Source organism: Oryx dammah, unplaced genomic scaffold, assembly GCF_014754425.2.
Source record: "Oryx dammah isolate SB20612 unplaced genomic scaffold, SCBI_Odam_1.1 HiC_scaffold_4, whole genome shotgun sequence".
Classification (NCBI taxonomy): domain Eukaryota; kingdom Metazoa; phylum Chordata; class Mammalia; order Artiodactyla; family Bovidae; genus Oryx; species Oryx dammah.
The window spans coordinates 25496916-25523176 of NW_024070188.1; the positions used below are offsets into that span (position 1 = coordinate 25496916).

Sequence of the window (26261 nt, forward strand, 5' to 3'; positions counted from 1 at the left end):
GATTCATGTCCATTGAGTTAGTGATGCTATCCAACCATCTCATCCTCTGTTGCCCTCTTCTCCTCCTGCCCTCAATTTTTCTGAGCATCAGAGTCTTTTCCAATGAGGAGGCTCTTTCTATTAAGTGGCCAAAGTATTGGAGCTTCAGCATCAGTCCTTCCAATGAATATTCAATGATTTCCTTTAGGATTGATTGATTTGATCTTCTTGCAGTTCAAGGGACTCTCAAGAGTCTGCTCCCACCACAGTTCAAAAGCATCAATTCTTTGGCACTCAGCCTTCTTTATTAATAATTATCCACAAATAGATCAACTTGGTTCTAGCTACACACCATTCTCAAAGATGTCAATACAATGTTGGGATTACAAGCAAAACTAAAAGTTAAGTAAGACCTTATAAATCTCCAGAAGCTGCATGATTCGTTCCTTATCAATCTAACCAGTTAGAATCTTTTCAATCATCTGTTTAAATCGTTTCTTCCTCATATGGAAACACATCTAATACACTTATCATTAAGATGTTCTACAGTGTCCAACACACAGTGTTCCCTTCCCCTTTCCCTACTATCTTTCTTTTCTTCTATGGTATCTACATAAACTGGTGTGTAGGTGGTACCGTAAAACAAGGCAGCAGGAGTAAGAAGAAGTGATTATGAAGGAAAGAAAAGAGGTGATCTTAGAAACAGACAAGTTCTGGGATAAGTAGTTTTTGAAAAGTATAAAGGGAGTTTCTGATGATGTACAAGCTGTCTTCCTCAAAGCATCTTTCTTCTTTTATCCATCACCCAGTCCCCATTTCTTTGCAATCTTTATCTCTGTTTGCCTTTGCTTTCAGATGATTTTTTGTCTTTCTCTACTATTTTTTTTTTTCTTCTGTTTCCCTGTCAACATTGGAGACTACTGCTTTAGGACTGCTTCTTCTTTCCCACGGAATCTTTCATGGGAAGTTAGTTTGTGGGTAAAGCTCAGTATGTTGAGGTATAAGTGGATGAATGGCTTTCCACGTGGCACTAGTGTTAAAGAACCTGCCTGCAGTCTGCCTGCAATGTGGGAAACCCGGTTCAATCCCCAGGTGGCGAAAATCCCCTGGAGGAGGAAATGGCAACCCAGTCCAGTATTTTTGCCTGGAAAATCCCATGATGGAAGAGCTTGGCTGGCTACAGTCCATGGGGTCACAAAGAGTACAAGCTGACTGAGCAAATAACACATACCTGCATGCCAATGCAGGAGACATAAAAGACCCTGGTTTGATCCCTGGATTTGAAAGATTTCCTGGAGAAGGAAACAGCAACACACTCCAGTATTCTTGCCTGGAGAATCCCATGGACAGAGGAGCCTGGCAGGCAACAGTCCATGGGGTCCCAAGAAGTTGACACAAATGAGTGACTGAGCATGCACACACTCACTCACGCACACACACACACACACAAGAGGATGAATACTTAGGGTGCCAGAGTCATCCCACAGTGCATTTTTTTTAACATTAAGAGATTATATTTACCGATGCTTCACAGAGGAATCTGTCAGAAGCCCCCAAGTTTCAGAGTGGATCAGTTTCTAAACAAATACATACCTACACTCCACTTGTGCATGTTACCATTTACTGGTCCTCCATGGTTCAGGCTTTTACAGTACCACCAAGTCCTCAGCTGTCTACCTTCTTTTACTACCCTTTTCCCAGCTCGATGGATAGACCAGGCTGCAGGACACTGCAGCAGTCAGGAGGTCGCAGCGCCAGCGCAATTGGCTGCAATGCAAGATCAGTGCCAGGTCATTTCAAGGTCAGCGGAGGCACAGCCTCCACTTCTATTCCTGCCCGTTGGCCATGGGACAGAACACGGCCAATCTGAAGCTAAAGCAGGCTGTTAAAAAAAAAAGTTTGAAACCACATCTTAAAGATTGTAAAGGGAATCACTCTTAGCAGATGGCATTTTCCTATAGGAACAATACACTGGGGTTTTCATTCCTAACCAGAGTCATCTTCAGATGATTCTTAAATATGACCAACAATGTCTTTAAAGTGAAGATACAGTAACTATAAACTTCTAGAAATGGTAATTAAATTCCAAGTCCTAAGAAATAGATTTTAACTGTATAAGTCATATAGATGACTGTACCATAAATCCCTATTATAAAGTGTCTTTCTAGATAGACAGAGGATTGTCCTCAATTTAGTTTAAGCCTAATGTGCTAGGTATAAAAGCTTATGATTAAGCACTTCATAATTACAAACATAGTATTTTTTGAGCTGAAAGCAAACAGAGAGCTCATCTAGTTCAATAATGTACTCGTTGGTCTTTATTTTACTGAAGAAATGAGTTTTCTATCTTAGCGTATTATTTAAATATCTCAAGTCTCTTAAGAAAATAAGTCATGATGTTTTTTACAGCCTAGTCATAAAAATAATGGTTTCATTTTCCTGCACTGAGGAGTTAAAACTGCAGTAACTGTTAGCTAAGTAGCACCAGGATGTGTAGTCATCCCTGAGACAAAGCCAAAGATAAGTCAGGCAAACTGTAGAGTTTCCCAGATATTACAGCTAGGTGTAATTAGCTGTTCTCAGTATTCTTACTTAAAGTATTACTTTTCACCTCATGCCTACTTATAAATGCCCATATCCAAGGAAATGACCCAAGTTTTAGGACTCAAGAGTCATGAGCTTATTCTATTTCAACCTACAGGTGAAGGACCCATAACATCGACCAAGTGAAGGGCTTTTCAGCCCAAGTCACTTAATGGTTACAGTTTACTGCTGCTTCCTGAATTAAGCATGTCTGTGGATATAAAACCTATCAACTAAGAACACACTGAAAAATGAAGTAAATCATAAATGCCTATCAATTTACCAGTTCTGAAAAACCATTCTTTTATTCACAGAATGAATACTGATTGTCTTCAAACTGACTTATCTGTGCAAGACTCTCTTCTGATCAACTATGACATAACAAAAGGAATCGCAAAATTTAAAAAAAAGGAATCTTAAACATATAACCTGTGTGTTACTAGCTGTTTTGCTCTTTGAATCTTACAAACTATTCAGTTAACATTTCTTTAAAAGCAATTAACATTTGAAATAAGAAGAACCCTTGCAGGCAGGTGATATGGAAGCTATATTCTCCCAAGGACCCTTAACTCTACAGTTTTGTATGAAGCAGCATCTGGTAAGATGTGCTGAGTGTAGGAGACACGCAATGCACTTGTCTGATGAGCTGTGGAAGAATTTTCCTGTGGAATGTACATTGTGTCTCTTCTCTGAAGTTTTCAAAGTGTTTTTGGATCATACACTTATTCCTCTTATTTTTGCAAAAGGTAAGAAGTAGATGAATTTTGCTTCTGTTTTCAGAAGATTCAGGGACCTGAGATCACTGCATATTTCAGAAAATGTTACCCCATAGGGCTACTGGTACATCAAATAATAAAGCTAGACCATAGGACAATCCCTGTGGCTCAATCCCTGTGGTTCATAGGGTTTCCCTGGTGGCACAGACGGTAAAGAATCTGCCTCCAGTGCAGGAGACCTGGGTTCAATCCCTGGATTAGGAAGATCCCCTGGAGAAGGGAGTGACAACCCACTCCAGTATTCTTGCCTGGAAAATTCCATGGGCAGAGGAGTCTGGTGAGCTATATGGGTTGGCAAAAAATCAGACACGACTGAGCAACTAACACACACACACACACAAATAGGACAATCATAATGATAAATTTCATACAGCACTGAGTCCCGCCTATAAATTAAAACACAAGTGGTAACCCCTTCTTACAACAGAATGACAATGGAACGGTAACTAACTAACATGGATGGAATACTGGCATTAGAAAATCCCTTAGCTACTAAAACTAGAGGATTAAAATCTAAAGCATTTCCCCACCTCAGCAATATTGGAATAAACTACCATTATGTAGCTTCTGATACAATACACTGAGAAAGACACAGCATCACTTCAGTGATATTCCTTCCTAAATACTTTATAACCTGAATCTAATCATGAGGAAACTAGACAAACCCAAATTAAGGAACGTTCTACACAATAAGAGACCTACTTATACTTTTCAAAACTCTCAAGGATGAGAAAAACAGAAAAAATGTAAAACTGCAAACTAAAGAAGACTAAAAGGACATTAAAAAACTAATGGGACATAATAATTAAATGAAATTCATTTAATTTGGATTAGATTTTAGAGTAGGAAAATCTGTAAAGGATATCATGGAACATTCAATGAAATTTGAATATGTACTATGAATTAGAGTATGCATAAATGCCAAATTTTAGAGTTTTAACAAACATACTGAATATACTCTGGTTATAAAAGGGACTGTACTCATTCTTAGGAAATAATCACTGAATTTTTAAAGGTAAAGGGGCATATCTCCTGTCTATTCTAAAATGCAGGTAGATGGGTGATAGATGATATAGAAAGTTTAATTAAACAATTACTAATCTGGATAAAAGGGATGTGTGTGTGTGTGTGTGTGTGTGTGTGTGCACGCGCGCGCGCGTGCGCACCCACATGCATGCTTTCAACTCCTTGGAAAATTTGAAACTACATACAAGTTAAAAAATAAATTAAAAAGTCTGCTAAGATCAGCCCTCTAAAATACCAACAGTCTAGGTTTGACAGCTCTTCAATTACTAACCATTTATTTGTTCCAAACCTAAGGGATTTCTTGGGTGAGAATTTTCATCACTGTAACCAGGAAAGTCCCAGAAAACCAGGGGAAATTTGTGACCCTACCCCCAATATGCAGGGTGAGAATTTACATTGGACATGGACGAGAGGAGTGTCCTTGCTGCTTCATTTGAATGCCAAGATTTATACATTTATAGAAGCATCAAATCAATGTAAGTGAATACTATTAGGATGAGAAAAGAAGATAGGAATTGTACTATTAGAGAGTTTGGCTTGCTAGAGTAGTCATTTGTTAGAGGAAATAGCAGAAGTAGATATTTACTACACACTTTCTTTGTAAAGAATGACATTTAGCCTGTACATGTGTAAGTTCCATCATCCAAAAATATAATAAATATGCAAGATTCTTTACTTGAATTTAAAGAGATTGCTTCTTTATGTGAAAGATTAAAAGAAACTGATTCCTCTCTTGGTGGTGTTTAGTCTCTAATGAAGGAACTTCAATTTATTTCAACTGAGACTACATTTTAGCATCCCATCCAAGGCATAGTAACTACCATAGCTGGTATGCATGGTACATTGATTGGTTCTAAAGGGAAAACAGATGAATAGTGTAATTGTATTTTTAAAACACTTAAAGCGATGGCATCCCACTCCAGTACTCTTGCCTGGAAAATCCCATGGACAGAGAAGCCTGGTAGGCTGCAGTCCATGGGGTCGCTAAGAGTTGGATACAACTGAGCGACTTCACTTTCACTTTTCATTTTCCTGCATTGGAGAAGGAAATGGCAACCCACTCCAGTGTTCCTGCTTGGAGAATCCCAGAGATGGGGGAGCCTGGTGGGCTTCCATCTATGGGGTTACACAGAATTGGACACGACTGAAGTGACTTAGCAGCAGCAGCAAAACATCTTTGATGCTTGGAACATCACTTCATTTTTTTTTTGCCAGCAAATAATGCCAATTTTTCTTTGATCTTAAGAAAATAATGCAAGTTTACAGCAAGGTTTTCAGATTATTATGTATTTCAGTTTGAGAAAAATTTTGGAAAATACAGGCCAAAATTTCATATTACTACCGTCAATTCAACTTAAACCTTTTTGTAAATAGATATTAAGCTGAATGTGAAAAAGAAATTCTGAAGGATTGTTCTGGAAGCATGGCTCAAGTGTTTACCTTCAAAGTCTCTTTTAAAGAAAGTTAGCAAATAGACTGTTGAGTTACACAAATATCTTCACATAAATACTTTCTTCTCATGGGCCACAACTACACTTCTTAGACTTTGAAACAAAACCTAAGAGAAACATCCTTTATTTTTCAACTGAGTTTTTCTTTTGGAATTGCAACATTGCCTTGAGGAAAGTAATTGGACTGGAATCCTAAGATATTTTTCGAATCTTAGTTTCACTAATTATTGGTCTTAAGATAGAGCAAGTCCTGTGAGCCTCTGAGCCTGTTTACATACCTGTGAAATCATAACACAATAATACTTGACTTACCCACCTCACAAAGGATGTTTAAAGCATCCACTGTAATAATGTATAAGAAAATAATTTGCAAACTTTGGTTATGATCCTTTTGGATCGTAGTTCATATATATCACCCAAATACTGTCCTGATAGTGTGTACAATAGTTTTGACTCAAAATGTTTTCATTTCACTTTACCTAGCTTCAAGCTAACTGTATTAAGAACAGGATTGTGTGAGAAACTCATGTGTGCTGCTATCAGGGGCAAAATATGCCTCTCTCCTTAGTGAGGAGATAACACGTGTTTAGGGCTCCCTATGTGGCTCAGTGGTAAAGAATCCACCTGCCAATGCAGGGGACACAGGTTTGATCCCTGGGTCAGGATCCCCAGGAGACAGGGATGACAACCCACTCCGGTACTCTTGCCTGGAAAATCCCATGAACAGAGAAGCCTGGTGGGCTACAGTATAAGGGGTCACAAAGAGTCTGACACAATCTAGTGACTGAACATATAATGCATGTTCTACAATAAGGGATGAACTGGAGATTTTCAACAATGAGTTCCTGCCTTTATCAAGGCAGTTCCTGTCAACAAAACCTTCCATCGGGGCATCTCTGGCTCTGCTACTAGCAGCTCCAGGGTGGTTTTTCTTGAAGGATTAACTCTTAGCAAAGACCTTCTACGTAATTCCCATTTGTTCCCCAGTGGTCTCAACACCTTCCCCGAAGAGTGATCCTGGTCAGCTCTCTGAAGGACCTCCATGTTTTTTGGCAATTCACAGTCCAGGGTCACTGTCTTAATACCATCTGTCCAACAAGTATTTATTATATTCCCACAGTTTTCCCAAAACTGAGCTTAATGACTGGGATAAAAGCAAAACAATATGAGAAACTTATAGGCTAATAATAGCCACAGACCCACTTCCAGAGACAGATATGCCTTGCTGACCCTCAGGTAACTGCCAACTTTTAAGGATCCCAGCTAAAACCAGAACTAAATATTATGAGCAAAATAAATGGATATATTTTTAATTCACCAAATTTTGGAGTGATTAGTTAAATGGCAAAAACTAAGGAAATAATAATAAATAAGGATGAAATAAATATTGTTTGTAAGAAACTATGCTAATCATATTGCTGCTGATGATAGAAATGGCCATTATCACAGAGCAAATACTGGCAGTCATAAATGCCACATTTAGTGAGACATGTTTAGGTTTTACAGCAATGCATTTTTAGCTCTTATATGAGTCCCATCAGGCTGTCATAACAAAATACCGTAGACAGGGTGCCTTAAACAGCAGAAATTCATTTTCTCACAGTTCTTTCACATGATTAAGTGAACTCTGGTGTCTTTCACTCTTCTTCGTAAGGGAACCAGCCCTATTGGTTTAGGGGCTCACCTTTATCACCTCACTGAATATTTATCACCTCCTTAAAGGTCTTATACCCAAATACAGTCACTTTGGGGGAACACAAACATTCAGTCCATACTTAAAAAGCACTATTATTGTTGAAACTCCTATAGTAAAATTCACTTTGTTATTGCAAGATGGAAACTTTCTAACCCTTAACTTTCTTTTCCCTGTTAAACAATTGTTTTTGATAACACAGTTTCTTAGTAATGCAACTTTTGCAATATTAAGCTGAACACATTATAAAAATTGTTCTTGCTAACACGTTTGCTATAGAACCCAATATTTTATGAAGAAAAAACATTATATTGGAATAAATAACTTTAGCTTTGGTAGCTTTTTAGAAGTAAAGATAGTCTTTTTTTTTTTTAACTTTATTTTGCTTTACAATACTGTATTGGTTTTGCCATACATTGACATGAATCAGCCACAGGTGTACATAAGTTCCCAATCCTGAACCCCCGTCCCACCTCCCACCCTATATCATCTCTCTGGATCATCCCCAAAACAAGTAAGTCACGTTTGTTGTTTTACTCCTTAGAAAAACAATTCTCAGAGGTCTACAAATATATCTCATTTTTATTATTTCCCTTTCTTCTCATGTATTTTTCTTTTCACATTTTAGAAATAAGATGTCAACCTTGTGATATTATTTGAATAACAAAATAGAAACAGTTATATTATGTAAATGGCAAAGAATGTTTAAAGTCTATTAGGTATTTGCTTATGCTCAGTGAAACAAGGCAGAGAGAGAAAGACAAATACTATATAATGTCACTTATACATGAAATCTAAAAAATAAAACTAGTGAATATAACAAAAAAAAAAAACAGACTCACAGATAGAGAACAAGCTTGTGGTTACCAGTAGGGCGAGGCAAGTGAGGAAGGGCAAAATAGGGGTAGGGGATTAAGAGGTACAGACTACTAGGTATAAAATAAATAAGTTACAAGGATATATTGTATAACACAGAGAATGTAGCCAGTATTATACAATAATTATAAATGGAGTATAACCTTTAAAATTTTTGAATCACTGTTTAACACTTGAAGTTTATATAATTGTAATAATTGTAATCAAAATAATCACATAATTATAATTGCAAATCAATTATATCTCAGGAAAAAGAAAAAAGTCTATCGATATTTGAATACTATATGTTTACCACAATGCATTTAAAAGGCATTTTTGCAAATTTTGTGTTTCTTATAGTAAAATGCTACAAAGATATCACTGGTATACTGTTTCACATTTGAAGTGTTTTGTATTGGTTTGTTTTAATAATTTTTTCAAATGTTATTTACGTGCTTATTTTATTTTTGGCCACACTGGGTCTTCACTGCTTTGCTCGAGTTTTCTCTAGTTGCCATGAGTAAGGACTACCCTGTGTGGGTGCAGGATTACATTTCAGTGGCCTCTCTTGTTGCAGAGCGTGGCTCTAGCCTCATGGGCTTCAGTTGCAGCACTCAGGCTCCGTGGTTGCAGCGCAGGGGCTTAGTGGAATCTTCCCAGATCAAGGATAGAACCCATGTCCCCTGCATTGGCAAGTGGATTCTTAACCACTGTGTCACGATCAAAGTCCCGTGTTTTGTATTTTAGGTGGCGCTCATTGGAAAGAACCTGCCTGCCAGTGCAGGAGACAGAGAGACCCAATTTCGATCCCTGGGCCAGGAAGATCCCCTGGAGGAGGAAATGGCAGCCCACTCCAGTGTTCTTGCCTGGAGAATCCCATGGACGGAGGAGCCTGGTGGGCTACAGTCCATGGGGTCACAAATGTCAGACACGACTGAAGCGACTTAGCACACATTCACGCAAGGAAAGAAGACTAAAGTGTACAAAATAGTGGCTACATCTTAACACATAAAGAAATGGCCTGTTCAATTCAATAAATATTGTTGGCTGTCTACTATTATATTTTTCTCTTTTTTACTACACCAACATGAAGTTAAAGATATAGATTATTCTCTACCCTGACATCACGAAGATATTTTCACGTGTTAATAATTTTGCCTTTCACCCAGGCTTTATTTTGTGCATGATATAAATTAGGATTCTGATGTGTTGTTCATATAAATACATGTGGCCTGAATAGAATTTATGGAAAATATTGTTCATCCTCCACTAAACTCCCATGCCGTCCCTGTCATACATGTCATACATGCACATATGTGCATGCATCTACTTTGGGGCTCTCCATTTTCATTAGTCTGTCTATCTACACCCATACCACATTTTCTTAATTAATATAGCTTTGTAATAAATCTTTTTTTAATCTAATTTCCCCTCTTCCTACCCCTTTACCTATAGCAATCACAAATCTTATTTCTTTTTCAATGAGTTTCTTTGCTTGTTTGTTTGTAGAAGTGTAATTGACCTATGACACTAAATTAGTCCCTAGTGCAAAACACAGTGTTTCCATATTTTTATACATGTATATCCAGGCAATAAGTCTTAATATACAGAAGAGCAAGTCTTTTTAGGACTGTATCTATATGGTCTTTTGAATTTACACATACATTTTTTAACTAGCTTGTCAATTTTTACGGAAAAGCCATGCTACGATTTTGACTAGGATTGCACTAAATCTACAATCACCTAAAGATAATTACTGTAACTTATTTTTTCACTTATTTAGGTATTATTGAATATCTTTCACTTATATTTTATATCTCCTCATAGAGTTCTTGAACATACTGTGTTAAATAGGTTTTATATAATTTGTATGCTTGGTGCTAGTACAAATAATATCTTTAAATTTTTTGTTTGTCAGTTCAGTTTGGTTGCTCAGCATTATCTGAGTCTTTGTGACTCCATGGACTGCAGCACACCAGGCTTCCCTGTCCATCACCAACTCCCGCAGCTGGCTCAAACTCATGGCCATTGAGTCGGTGATGCCATCCAACCATCTCATCCTCTGCCATCCCTTTCTCCTCCTGCTTTCAGACTTTCCCAGCATCAGAGTCTTTTCCAATGAGTCAGTTCTTCGCATCAGGTGGCCAAAGGATTAGAGCTTCAGTATCAAGCCTTCCAATGAATATTCAGGACTGATTTCCTTTAGGATGGACTTGTTGGATCTCCTTGTAGTCCAAGGGACTCTCAAGAGTCTTCTCCAGCACCACAGTTCAAAAGCATCAATTCTTCAGCGCTCAGCTTTCTTTATGGTATAACTCTCACATCCATACATGACTACTGGAAAAACCATAGCTTCGACTAGACAGACCTTTTTTAGCATAGTGATGTCTCTGCTTTTTAATATGCTGTCTAGTTTGGTCATAGCTTTTCTTCCAAGGAGCAAGTATCTTTTAATTTCATGGCTGCAATCACCATCTGCAGTGATTTTGGAGGCCAAATAAAGTTTGTCACTGTTTTCATTGTTTCCCCTTTGCCATGAAGTGATGGGACCAGATGCCATAATCTTTGTTTATTGAATGTTGAGTTTTAAGCCAGCTTTTGTTTGTATTCTTACTGTTTATCACTGTTGTATAGGAATGCAATCCCTGGAGGAGGGTATGGCAACCTACTCCAGTATTCTTGCCTGGTGAATCCCCATGGACAGAGAAGCCTGACGGGCTAGAGTCCATGGGGTTGCAGAGTCGGACAAGAGACAGCAACTAAGCACAGAATAGGAAAATAATAATTTTACTATATAGACTTCATTTGGCAGCTTTGCTTTTCTCTTACTTTTGAGTAATTTACTTGTAGGTACCTATGGCCATTCCTTGTATACAATTATATGATTTGCAAATAAGCTTTTATATTTTTGTTCTTTTCAGTCATTAAACATATTTCTTTTTCTTGTGATAACACTGTCTAGAAACACTGGTAAAATATTGAATAAAAAGTTAGTACCTAGAATCTTGATCTTTTTTTGCAAACTCAAAAGTAGAGCTTTCAGTTTTTTCTCCTCACTCTATATAAAATTTACTGTTGATTTTGAGTCAGTTCAGGTAATTCCCTTCTGGTTCTAATTTGCCAAGAACATCAACATCAGTGAAGATTACATTTTATTGAGTGCTTTTTCTGCAATTGGTGAGGAAATTTTGTGGTCTTCTTTAATCTTGTAGTATGGCAAATTATATTAAGATATATTTTAACATTAATACAAGCTTATCTTCCAGAAATAAACCCAAATTTGTCATGTTAGATTATACTATTATGCTTTATATATGTTCTAAATTCTCTTTGTAAGCATATTATTTATGATTTTTATATCCTTGCTTCATAAATTCATAAATAAAATTTTCCCATGTTTTGTTTCCTTACTATCTTTGTTACATGTTGGTATTGAAATTATACTAGCTTGATAAAAAAAATTTTTAGCACCCTGGAATAGTATAATTAAGATTGAAATATTTGTTCTGTGAACACACCTAAAACATATGGGTAGAGAATCTGTGCTTGGAATTTTCTTAGTGGGAATATCTTTGGTTACTGATACAATTTTTAGTTATTATAATACTATCCAGATCTTCGAATTCTTCTCTAGGTAAATTTGCATGTATATATTAAGAAATTTGTCAGTTTAGTTAATATTTTTAAATCACCTAACATAAATTTTATGGCATATTTTCCATAAACTTGTCATAAATGTTAAAATTCCCAGAAATATCCAAATAAGTTATAAACTTACATCCAGACAAAAATCTGCACATAAATGTTTATAGCAGCATTGTTCATAATTGCCAAGACTTGGAAGCAACCAAACGTCCTTCAGTATGAATGGATAAATAATTCATGGCACATCTGTATGACAAGATATTATTCAGCAATAAAAATAAATGAGCTATCAAGCCATGGGAAGATGTGAAGGAACCTTAAATGCATGTTGTTAAGTGAAATAATTCAGTTTGAAAAGTCTGCATGCTATATGATTTCAACTCTGACATTCTTGAAAAGGTGAAACTGCAGAGACAACATAAAGATCAGTGGTTGCCAGGGGCTTGTAGAAGGGAAGATGGGATGACCAAGCGGAGCACAGAGAATTTCCAGGGCAGTGAAACTATTCTGAATGATACTGTGACAGCGAATAAGTGTCATTATACATTTGCCAAAACCCACAGAATATATAATGCAAACAGTGAACTCTGATGTTACTATAAACTTTAGTTAATAATAATGTGTGACTATAAGCTTATCAATGGTAACAAATGTTCCATACCAATGAAAAATGTTAATAATTAAGGGAAACTACATTCAGGATAAAAGGGGTTATCTGGGAATCCTCTGTATTTTCTGCTCAATTTTCTTTAAATCTAAAATAGATTTTAAATATAGTCCTTTGAATAAATAAATAAGCATTGCATTAATCTTCTTTTTCTCATATGATGCTTTCTAGTTTCCTTTATAATTATATCAGTCTTTAAATATATGTTTCCATTACTATATTACATTTTTATAATGATGGAATCCAAAGCTGTCTAAGTCCTGGATCCAGTTTCCTTTACAAACTCTTTCTGTGTCATTAAAACACTACATTTTTTTCCCTAATTGATTCACTTTTATGGGTATGTTACTTTGATAGACAATTTTAAGAAATGCTCTCATTAGTGTATGTTTCCTTCCTCAATAACTTTTTTAAAAAATTAGAGTTCCATTATTGTTGCTAAACTGTGATATTTTTTAATAATTACTAAGTACCAGGTGTGCCAACTAAGATAATTTTTAGCTTACCTTAGTGCACATTTGCCTGAAATGTCAACTGAATAAATTTATTTATTTACATAAACATAGTGGTCATATAAAACCATCAGAGCAGATATTTCACAACTTTAGATAAGTTCCATAACCCTGATGGAATGGTGATATTTTTCCGATAAGTATGGGAAACAAAAAAGAATCAATTCAAGAAATTAAACAAAGACATATGTCTCCGGACACTTTGAGCTCTTTCCTATTGAATGCAGCCCATATGCACAAAGATGAAAGCTTGTGTATGTGGCCCTCTGATTGCCTAAGAGGATCTGGTTTTGTTTTATTTGAGATGTTTAGTTAATACAACTTTGCTAAAGTTTAGAATTCAAACCTCCTTTTTTCCTTTGGGCAGCTATTTTCCCCTCAAATTACAAATAATCTGTAAAGTGAAGGAAGTCATAAGTCTGATTCTTTTATACTGACTGACTTAAGCACCAAGTTTGAAATATCAGAATTATTTTATGAAATTCCCTGCAACTAAGCAGAAAACTTGCTTGCTACTATTAGTTATCTTTTTTATATTTGATTAGGAGGAATTTTCTTTTGCTTATTCTTTTTTTCCTTTATTTGATCTGGAGGAACTATATGAATGAAGGGCAGAGCAAAAATAAACTATCTTTCCATGTATATGTATGGCTAAGCCCCTTTGCTATCCACCTGAAGATATTACAGCATTGTTAACTAGCTATGGTGCTCAGTCACTTAGTCATGTTCAGTTCTCTGCAGCCCCATGGACTGTAGCCCACCAGGTTCCTCTGTCCATGGAATTTTACAGGCAAGAATACTGGAGTGGGTTTCCGTTTCTTTCTCCAAGGGATCTTCCTGATCCAGGGATCAAACCCACACTCCCTGCACTGACAGGCAAATTCTTTACCACTAGTGCCACCTGAGAAGCCCGTTAATCAGTTATACTCCAATATAAAATTAAGAGTTTAAAAAATTGAAAAACTATACATAAATCTTATATAAAAATATACAAAAATCTTAATACTTAAATTTTACGTTTAGTTCATAATTCTAAGCTCTTTTATTTAAGATAAACTTGAAACTATTTCTACTTCAAACTCCTAAATATCGGGAACTATGGCACTAACAGTAAGAATGAAGAAAATAAAGTCTTTTCTCCCTCCTGTGGGCATGCAGCTATGTGTTGAACTTCATTGCACTTTTTTACCTATAGGTCTCAGGCACAAAATCTCTACTATATAGCTGTTTGCTAACAAAATCAGTTAGACACCGAAGTTTAGAGCAGGGAAATTTTTAGCTTTCTTGAATTAAAAAAAAAAAAGAAACGAGTCATAGTCCAATACCTATTTTTGTAAATGCCCTCTCAGATACAAAGCTCAACTAAAAATCAAATTTCTCCACTAGGTTAGTTGCTTAGAAAACAGCTGTGGAATCACCATGATTGAATCAGTCAGGTCTAGTCAGGAGGAGAAACCACACCAAGTAGTCCAATAGAGGTTATTAACATAGGACACTAGTTACAAAGGAGTAGGAGCTAGAGACACGGAGGAAATGGTGAGGATACTCAGAGTTTAGTGTCAATAGCCAGAGCCAAAAGCTATTCTAGAGCTGCAGAGACAAGGGAGATGATGCTATCGAAGGTCTGAATACAGACCGTCCAGACAGAGGCCAGATCCACAGAGGAGTAGTCGCTCATGGAGTCAGGGTTCAGAGGGGAACTGGGGCTGTGGCAGAAATCTGCCCAGTGGAAACCGTGACCACAGAGAGGACTTCTAGAAAGAGATGGAATTATGGAGACTCCGATTACGCTGGAAATACAACTCAAAGCCCAGGGAGATGGCAAAGAAGTAACCTGTCTTCCCTCCCCTAGTCCTCCAATTTCCCAGGTTTGTCACCCATTAGCCGCATCTATTTAGAAAATAATTGGGACCTCCCTGGTGGTCTAGTGGTTAAGTGTTGGGGGCCAGCGTGAGGAACTCCGCCCATGGCAAAGGTCATGAGGAAGGAGGCTTGGCATACGCAAAGGCGTGATCAAGCTTCAGGAAACCCCCTGTTCCCGAGCATCTACCCCAAAACCAGAGTCTGTTTTATGCTCTCCCCCATAACCGTTTCTCTTGGAGAAGGAGTAAACTGCAGCTCCAAGGCCCGCCTGCATAGGTTCATCCGGCCACATGTGATTGTTTACAGCCTCCCAACCTGAGAGGCACAAGATGTTTTAGACTTACTAAAGGCAAATTCTTTTGGGGAGTTAGAAATTATCAGTATAGTGGGTTGGTTAGGAATTATATTGGTGAAGGGTTTTTCATTTGTTGTGTCAATAATTGCTGCTAATTCCCTCCCCTGAGACAAGGATGTCTCAGGTCAAACCTCTCTGCTGACAGACTAGCTTGTGTGACAGGATTATCCATACTCCTGGCACATGATTGTTTACTACCTCTCAACCATAAACAGTGCAGAGAGTTTGGAAGTATTTTGAGAGTCTTAATTAGCATAGGGCTTTTTCTTATCATTGAGTCAATGATTGCCACCAGGCCTCCATATCCTTAGGCACCTGGGAATATATTAATCAATGTATTTGGAATATAGAAAAGGAAATATAGTAGTTTTTGATGTTAGCAATACTAGACTTTTTGAGTTAATGGATTTTCTCTTTTGTAATAGATCACTGTGCTTTGTTATAAATCACTGTGTCTTTGTTATGTAAAAATGTAACTTTATCACTATCTTAAGACTAAATAGATCTTAAGGGGAACATTGGTAAAAGGATTTTCATTTGTTGGGCTGATGTTTGCTGCTAAATCTCCATATTCCCTGCCCGTATAATGAATATAACTAACATATAGGAGAAATAAGTATTAACCTTTAGGCATATAGGAGAAATAAGTATTAACCTTTAAGATTAATCCTGTTAACCTTGGGTTAAATAAATTCCTTTCTTGATTGTAACTCACTTCACCCTCATCCTATAGGAATGCAGCTTTATCTGGAGGGTGGTGCCTGGTTTAAGAAAAAACACTCTTGGAAGAAATAAGGTTTTTAGTTATCAGAAAGAAAGGATCATAGAATGTCAGCAGGTCTCACTCATGGCCAGAAGATGATGTAATATCCCTAAGACCCCAGCGTGACTCTGTATTCATCCCTATGTGTAACAAAAGGTATATAAGCAAACCCAAAAATAAAGAAATCGGATCAGTTTCCGAAAAGACTGATTCCACCATGTCGCTTCTTTCTTGCTCCCGTTTCTCTGGCTGAATTCAGCCTCTTTTCTCCCCTAATTCTCCTACTACACTATCCATTTCTAATCTCTCTCTGTATCTGTAATTAAATATGTATTTTTCCAAAGACGCCGACACTGTACCCCCACCTTCGAATCACCCTGGATCCACCGGGGATGGACCCCGGCAGTTAAGAATCCTCCTGCCAATGCAGGGCACTTGGTTTCGATCCCTGGACCGGGAGGATTCCACAGGCCATGGGGCAACTAAGCCCATGCGCCACAACTACTGAGCCTGTGCTCTAGAGTCCACGAGCTGCAACTGGCCCACAGGCCACAACGACTGAAGCCCAAGAGCTCTAGAGCCTGCACTCCACAAGAGAAGCCACCACAGTGAGAAGCCTGTGCACGGAAACTAAAGAATAGCCCCTGTGCACTGCCACTAGAGAAAGCCTCTGTGCAGCAAGGAAAACCCAGCACAGTCAGCTATTCAATTAATTGAAAAAGGAAAACAACTGGCAAAGGCGATGTAGAAAATCAAGTCTTCAGAGATCAGAACCTTGAGACACTGGGATTGCAAATGGACCCTTTCGCAAAGTGAAGCAGTCATGATTTGGTGGGATTTAGTAAAACATGCAGAAGCTTGGAACTAGGAAAGAAGAAAGGTGGGGTTGGAAAGTCCCATAGTAACTCAGAGTAACATTATAAGACAGAAATATTCACATTATTAGTGTGTATATTAAGTTTTAGAGCAAATAACAAAGGTTTCAGGAATGTTTTTAAAAATGAGCTCTTAAATCAGTAATAAATCTTGCTTATGTCCAAGTTCTGTGATAGCAACCATCTACTGAACACTTATTATGTGCAAGGCACAGTGCTATACACACATTTTCTTATCTAATCCTCACAAGAACTCTGTGAAGCAGATATGAGTATCTTCACTTTGCAGATAAAGGGACAAAGATATGAAAGAGATTAAATAATTATCTGAGGTTACAATGGTAGTCAGGGGGAGAGTTTCTATGCAGACTCAGTTTTCCCGATTTCCAAGCTGTCATGATCACCATACAATTCTGCCCTAATCAGTGTTGGCCAAAGGGAGCTTCATTATGTGTTATTCATGATCACCTTTCTGGAGCAGATGGCTCTCTCCCACTTCCACAAGGCTGGCTCACAATAATGGTTAAAATTAAAAAGGTGTTTTACATCCAACCCACACAGAAGATGAAATCATTCCTACTTATGTGACCAATGATTTGTCTAAAAGCTGTATGTACATTTTTCTATCAGCTCTTTCATCACCTGTGACTGTCTGTCTATAAGATGGAAAAGGGGACAGGTGCACTGAGGCAGGAAGGAGACATCCGTCTAGTGGCAGTGATAGAAAGTCTTCTCCTCACCCAAAGCAGCCTTTCAGACCTCCCTGGACTCCAAGATTTTGCTGATTTTGCCCTGCCAGCCCTGAAGTAGAAAAACATCTGGTGTTCAAGATTGGCACACATTGTTACCTTGCCCTGGCCAAAGGAGGCTTATCTAATTACTATGTCCTCATCTTGCCCATTGGGCTAGAGCCCAAGCAGGGTCCATATGACTTAATTTGGTAACAAGATAGTAAGAGACATCACCTCCAGCAACGGGTCATTCTTGTGCCACTCAGCCAGGGCACCACTGCTGACATTAGAAATGCCTTCTTTTCCCAGGGCACAGGAACAACAGATAGTGCTCTTGGGTATCCCAGAGCCCTCTGCCATCAAGCAGATGGCACTGCCAGGAGCAGCAACATATTTTTATGTTGAATTTGAAGCAGGAGAGAAGCCTTTCCACAGAATTAAAAGGAATTTTCCTTTGCAGTTTGGAAGAGAGTTCTGGCCAGGAAAGCCATCCTTAATATTCCTGACAAGCCTGGCCGGAGGCAGTGTCAGAGCAGCAAGGAAGCAGAAGAGAATCTGTTCAGCAAGTTTCATTCTGGATGATTAAGCAAAGGGAGCAGGACTTTATGAACTTCACAGGAAGTAAGAGCAGCCTGATTTTAAAGAAACTACAATATCCCATGGGTACTGGGGACCTTCTTCTTTTTTGTGCATTCCCTTGAACCCTACCTGCAGCAAAAGGCCTGAGATTGAACGGTTTTTGGAAAAAATCCATTCTCGAATAAAAACTCCAATGGGTACTGGGGCCCTTCTTTTTTGTGCATTCCCTTGAACCCTACCTGCGGCAAAAGGCCTGAGATTGAATGGTTTTTGGAAAAAGTCCATTCTCGAATAAAAACTCCATTTGTTGAAAGCATGTCTGTCACCCAGATCCAAGTACAGCTTGTGTTTATCAACATTTTCAAAAAACATGTAGAGTATCAAAATCCAAATGCTTTTCCATGAAAGAAAAAAAAAAGGTGTGTGATGGGTAGGGGGCAACACTAATTCTGATATTTTTATTTTAGACTAAATTAGGTATTTCTTTGAATAGTTAAGCTGAAACAGCTTAATTATTGATTGATTAATATTTATTAACTTCTGATATACTAGATAGTGTGTACATGTTGTGTGTGTGAGTATAGTAGGTGTATGTGTTTAGAAGGAAAGAGTGCAATGTACTATACTGGAATTCTCTCAAAACTGCCTAAGACAATGGCATTTAAGAACCTTATTTTTAATGGGTATTGGTACTCATTAAAAAAATAATAATAATAAAATATATGCTATATAGTAGTAAATTTAATCCTTACATATTTCTACATAATCCTACCCAGGTTACACTGGACACGTTTCTCAAAGAAATGTACTTCCAAGAAAAAGTAGTGAAGAGAGGAATATCATTCTTCAATTTCACCCATTGGGTATCACAAAACTATTTTCTCTCTCTGGGTCAGCACTCCATTGGGTAAAGAGATTCAAGTGTCCCACCTGTACTCTTCCTTTTCCCTGTAACCATAGATATGTCACTTAAGCCTGTCCAATTCACAGTCATTTCTCCAAACTGTGAGGCAATTACTTCCTCAAAATACATTCCAAGTAGGAAAATGTAAAATGAGAGGGTTGATGTTAATATACTTTGCAAATAATAAAATGTTACACAAATTTAAGTTGCAAGAGAAATTCTTCTGAGTTCTTGTGCACTGGTTTAGATATACATACTCACCCATTCTAAACACTTTCATACACACACACATACCCCTAGGGAACCAGGGGTCATGCCATGTTATAGGATTCACACTTTTATAAGTTAGGATTGATTCATGAACCATGAAAATTGTTGGAGGGGTGGGAAAGGAAGGCATATAGGTTCTATAGACTGGAACAGTTGTCCTGGCCCCTATCCTACTGCTGAGCTCTCTTAGTATGTTAAACAAACAGAGAGAACGATGTGCAATTTGATGCTGGGAAAAGCATCTGTGGCAGAAAATTAAATTAAACCATCTAATTATTTTATGGTTCCCTAAAGGTTTTTCTTAGTGAGATTAGAAAAACACATTACCATCTCATCTCCATCTAGAAGAATATGGGATGATACTTTCACAGATAAATTACAAAAAGAACTTTCTCATAGAAAAATAATCAGAAACATCAAGCCTGTCATACAGAGCAGGACTACATTCACTATTTTAAATATTTCACTATACAAGATATATTATATATTATATCTTGTATAGAGATTTCTATAAAATAGAAATAAAAATAATATTTCTCTATACAAGAGCACCAAAGAATTGATCCTTTTGAACTGTGGTGTTGGAGAAGACTCTTGAGAGTCCCTTGGACTGCCAGGAGATCAAACTGGTCAATCCTAAAGGAACTCAATCCTGAATATTCATTGGAAGGACTGATGCTGAAGCTAAAGTTCCAATACTTGACCACCTGATGTGAAGAACTGATTCATTAGAAAAGACCCTGATGCTGGGAAAGATTGAAAGTAGGAGAAGAAGGGGACTACAGAGGATGAGATGGTTGGATGGCATCACCATCATGTTCAAGTTAATGAACATGAGTTTGAGCAAACTCCAGGAGATGGTGAAGGAACAGGGAAGCCTGGCATGCTGCAGTCCATGGAGCTGCAAAGAGTCGGACACAGCTGAGTGACTGAACAACAACAAATACAAGATAATTGCATTAACTGAAAATTGGAGAACTGAGAAATTTTCAATCTGGGGGATTTAATTACAGCCAATTTACTTTCTTTTTTTAATCCAACACAGAAGTTCAAAACACCATAGCCTGTGGTCGAATTACTAGACCATCTTTTCTGTAGCTGTTGCCAAACCACTTGTCATTATTAATTTTGTTTATCGTGTAGGTTTTGGTTTGTTTGTTTGTTTTAGATATGCTGGAGGTCAGTCTTCCTGATTGTCTTTATTTCAGAAACTACTTTATGGAAAATTTCAAGCTACTCATTTATGTGTGCTGTGTGCTAAGTAACTTCAGTCCTGTCCGACTCTGCAACCGTATGGACTGTATGTAGCCCACTGGGCTCCCCAGACAATGGGATTCTCCAGGCAAGAATACTGGAGTGGGTTGCCATTTGCTCCTCAACTGGATCTTCCCCGACCCAGGGATCGAACCCATGTCTCTTTACTTCTCCTGCATTGGCAGGCAGGTTCTTTACTACTAACTCCATGGTAAAGGTTTTTCTTTACCACACCAACTCATTCATGTGTTATTTTAAGCCTCAGTTTTATTCCTTTGAAATGCTACAGTAGGTAACTCAGACTTTAATTTCCCATTTTATTTTAAAATTAAATAATTACTTCTATCTCTCAACTGAAACTTTGCATTCTCCAAGAATATTTTACTCTCTTTTCTGTAATTTCTGTTTGAATCTATACTTCAGTTATCATTCTGGCAACACAAATGTCTATGAAGATATAGAAAAAGTTGCCACACCAACTCATTTACGTGTTGGTCTTAATTTTCTTCTTGACTTCCTGAAGCTTGTTATCATTTTTCCTAAACTCTAAAATAAAATATTTTTTATATTTTGGCAGTTGTCACATGCCAACTAAGGAGCATAGCACAGAAGAAAAACTATATGGGAATTACTTAAAATCTTGCACATAACAGTGAAGCATGATTAAATAGACTTGGCTACCTGAAAATAATAGCTCCTAATTTGAAAGTGCTGACTATCATATTTTATTCTGGTGTATTTCCTAAAGCATTAGAGGTTTGTATTCATCTTTTGTAATCAACCTAAATTTATATTGCAAATAAAATCTGTGAAGTTTCTGGGCAGAAGAATGATCATTTGGTACTAATACCAGCTTTCTAGCTGATGGGACAGGGAGGGTGTAATGGCCAGCAGTCGGGCTGATTGTCATTTAGTTTCTAATGATCAGGATGGCTGGGGTGAAGCACAGGCGAGCCACCAATTGCTCTAAATATAGATCTATCCCCTATTTAATTAGTATAAAAAATTTTCACAGATCGTCCAAAAATTTGTCAATTTTCTTTTTAAGTATTATTGTGACTTTTCATCTCTTTCTATATCTTCATAGATATTTGCACTGCCAGAATGATAACTGAAATACAGATTCAAACAGAAATTATAGAAAAGAGATTAAAATATTCCTGAAGAATGCAAGTAAAATATTCCTGAAGAATGCAAAGTCCCATTTGAGAGATGGAAGTAATTATTTAATTTTAAAATAAAATGAGAAACTAAAGTCAGAGTTACCTACTGTGACATTTCAAAGGAATAAAACTGAGACGTAAAATAACATTTATTGGCTCACAGATCTGCAGTTTGGGCTGCAGCCCACTGGAGAGTCTTTCTTCTAATCTCACTTGGGGTCACTCAAGCCGTTTCTGGGATTGAGAGCTTTACTGGGAATGGATGGTCCAAAGTGCCTTCACTCGCGGATCTAGTGGTCATCCAAGACAGTCACCCAAGGCACCCCAAGTAGTCTGTCCAAATTTACTAATGGGGTAAAAGTAGGTATTTTAAGACCTCTTAGGATCCAAGCATACAAATCATGTAAGGTCCTTTATACTATACTTTTGGTCAAAGCAAGATGCAGCCCTATTCAAGTCTAAGAGGTGGGAGAACAGACTCCAGTTCTTCATGAGGGCTAAGAAATTGACATTGCAAAGGGGCAGGGACACAAGAGTATAATTCACTGGAGGGTCTTATTCTCCTAGTCCATCAGTCTAGACATAAAATTATTCTTTCACAGTAATGATTAAAATAGCTTCTAATATGCATCAAAACATTTACACATCAAGCAGCTTTTCTAAATAATTAACATATAAATTTTCAGGCAACTATCTCTTGTGCTAAGTATTGATAATTCTGAAGATGATATATACAATGGAGTATTACTCAGCCATTAAAAAGGAATGAAATAATGCCATTTGCAGCAACATGGATGGACTTAGAGACTGTCATTCTGAGTGAAGCAAGTCAGACAAAGAAGGAGAAATAACAGATGATGAACCTTATATGTGGCATCTACAAAGAAATGACACAAACGAACTTATTTACAAAATGGAAACAGACGCACAGACTTAGAGACTGAGCTTATGGTTGCCGGGGGAAGGATCACGGGAAAGAATAGTTAGAGAATTTGGAATGTATAACATGTACACACAGTTATATTTAAAATGAGTAATCAGCAAGACCTACTGTATAGCACATGGAACTCTGCTCAATGTTACGTAGCAGCATGGATGGAAGAGAAGTTTGGGAGAGAATGGATACATGTATATGTATGACTGAGTCCCTTCACTGTTCACTTGAACCTATCACAACATTGTTAATCACTATACCCCCAAAACAAAATTAAAAATTTAAAAATAAATCAATAAATAAAATGGATAACCAACAAGGACCTACTGTATAGCACAAAGGACTCTGTTCAATATTCTGTAATAACCTAAATGGGAAAAGAATTTGAAAAATAACAGATACATGTATATGGATAACTGAATCACTTCGCTGCACACCTGAAACTATCACAACATTGTTAATTAACTGTATTTCAATATAAAATAAATAGTTAAAAAAAAAACAAAGCAGGCATTTCAAATTACTAAGATAAAATATACTATGCAACAAATTCTTATATTATTTGGTAATTATTTCATAAAATAGATTATGAACAAAATGGTCATTTATTTGGAAAAAAGTAAACTTTTGATACATATCTCACTGACCAAAATAAATACAAATAAATTGACTACATAAGTGTATAAATGTTAACACTGGAACAAAGTATGAATAAATATATCTAAAACCTTAGAGTGTCATTTCTGACTTTTTTTAATTGAAGTACAGCTAATTTATAATATTATATTAGTTTCAAGTACACAATATAGTGTTTCAGTGTTTTATGGATATACTCTTTTTAAAGTTATTACAAAATAACGACTATATTTCCTTGTGCTGTACAATATGTCTTTGTTGTTTGTTTATGTTATACATAGTAGTTTGTATCTTTTAACCCATATCCCTACCTTGCCCCTCCTCCCTTCACAAGCACATTTAGATCACAAAATTTTAGGCAAAATCTGCCTATGAAAGCCAGATTATGAGAAAAAAATTATAGATTTTATTACATAGCAATAATCATAGCTGCTGCTGCTGCTGCTGCTGCTGCTAAGTCATTTCAGTTGTGTCCGACTCTGTGCGACCCCATAGATGGCAGCCCACCAGGCTCCCCCGTCCCTGGGATTCTCCAGGCAAGGACACTGGAGTGGGTTGCCATTTCCTTCTCCAATGCATGAAAGTGAAAAGTGAAAGTGAAGTCACTCAGTCGTGTCTGACTCCTATCAACCCCAGGCTCCTAGCCTTCCAGGCTCCTCTGTCCACGGGATTTTCCAGGCAAGAGTACTGGAGTGGGGTGCCATTGCCTTCTCCGAATCATAGCTAAGACTCATTAATAATTCATAGGCAGTATTCTAAATGTTTTACAATTATTATAACACTTTACATTCACATGTCTATGAAGTGCTATGCTGTGTGTTTAGCTGCTCAGTCGTGTTCAATTCTTTGAGACCCCATGGACTGTAGCCTGCCAGGATCCTTGGTCCATAGGGATTCTCCAGGCAAGAATACTGGAATGGGTGGCCATGTCCTCCGCCAGGGGATCCTCCCAATCCAGGGATCCCACCCAGGTCTCCCACACTGCACGCAGATTCACCGTCTGAGCCACCCAGGAAGCACATGAGGTAGGTTTTAGCATTATTCACAATTTACATCTGAGGACACTGAGGCATGGAATTGCTTAATTTTCTATAATCACATAGCTTATAATTGGCCAGTTAAAATTAGAACCACAGCATTTGGACTACATAGCCTGTGCTCTGATATAAAAATATTTTTAAGGCCAAAAAATGAAGAAATATAAAGTTGAAGGCATAAAAAAAACATGGGAAAGGGAAATAGATAAAAGACATGGCAAGTGAGAAAGAGTCCTAACAAAAAATACCAACAGAAAACAATTGGGCAAAGAACAGAAAATGGGACATTCATACAGAAAAAGAAATATAAATATTCAATAGAAACAAAAAATGTTCAATAGCATTGTTAGTTGCTCAGTCATGTCTGACTCTTCGTGACCCCACCAGGCTCCTCTGTCCATGGGATTCTCCAGGCAAGAATACTGGAGTGGGTTGCCATTTCCTTCTCCAGGGGATCTTCCCAACCCAGGGACCAAACCCAGGTCTCCTGCATTGCAGGCAAATTCTTTACCATCTAAGCCACCAGGAAGCATTAGTAATCAAATAAATACAAGCAAAAGCAAGAATAAATTATCAATGCCAATCGTTAGTCTGGAAAACATAAAAATAATGAGCTTATGAATCTTACGAAATAGCTATCCATATACAATGATGCTGCTGCTGCTAAGTCACTTCAGCTGTGTCCGACTCTGTGCGACCCCATAGACGGCAGCCCACCAGGTTCCCCCGTCCCTGGGATTCTCCAGGCAAGAACCCTGGAATGGGTTGCCATTTCCTTCTCCAATGCATGAAAGTGAAAAGTCAAGTCGCTCAGTCGTGTCCAACCCTCAGCGACCCATGGACTGCAGCTCCTCCATCCATGTTATTTTCCAGGCAAGAGTAGTGGAGTGGGGTGCCATTGGAGGGTAACAAAATATCCTCAAAGTCAGAATGACCACACTCTGATTACTGATAGTATTTCCTATAGAAGTTTATTCTGATAAGATACCTAGACAAATGTACAAAGATGTATATTCATCACACTATCGTTTGTAAAATGAGAAAGAAAAGAAGCCATTTTAAAACTCCTCAGTGAGGGACTGCATAATAGATTATACAAAAACTGTGTCATAAAATGGAATTCTGTGCAGGTATTAAAAAGGATGATGTAAATCTATTCACACTGATACTGAAATACCCCCATCTTGGTGAATGGGAAAAAAAAAAGTTCCTAAAACATTCTGTAATTGTTGCAGGGAGGAAGACAATTCTGATTCCATGTTGCAACTGTTTTTTTGACATGCTGTTCGTTGCTTTTGTTATTATAATCCTACAGAATTGTTTGCCTCAGAGGATCCAGCCCCACTGCCTGACTGTTAAACTAAAGTGCCTTTGCTCAGAACCATATCCACCTGTGGATGGCAGGAAGGAAGAAATTAACACATCCGCTGCCTAAAATTTGCCATTCTAGGAAGTGTTTGCAAGATTGCTGCTGCTGCTAAGTCGCTTCAGTCGTGTCCGACTCTGTGCGACCCCGTAGACGGCAGCCCACCAGGCTCCCCCGTCCCTGGAATTCTCCAGGCAAGAACACTAGAGTTTCTTTCTCCAATGCATGAAAGGGAAAAGTGAAAGTGAAGACGCTCAGTCGTCTCCGACTGTTAGCGACCCCATGGACTGCAGCCTACCAGGCTCCTCCGTCCATGGGATTTTCCAGGCAAGAGTACTGGAGTG

The 26261-nt window shown here is 37.7% G+C and overlaps 1 pseudogene; it reads left to right on the forward strand.

Moving 5' to 3' along the window:
• The first annotated feature begins 3190 nt into the window (after positions 1-3190).
• On the forward strand, positions 3191-18356 carry LOC120863114 (annotated as a pseudogene).
• The last annotated feature ends 7905 nt before the right edge of the window (positions 18357-26261 follow it).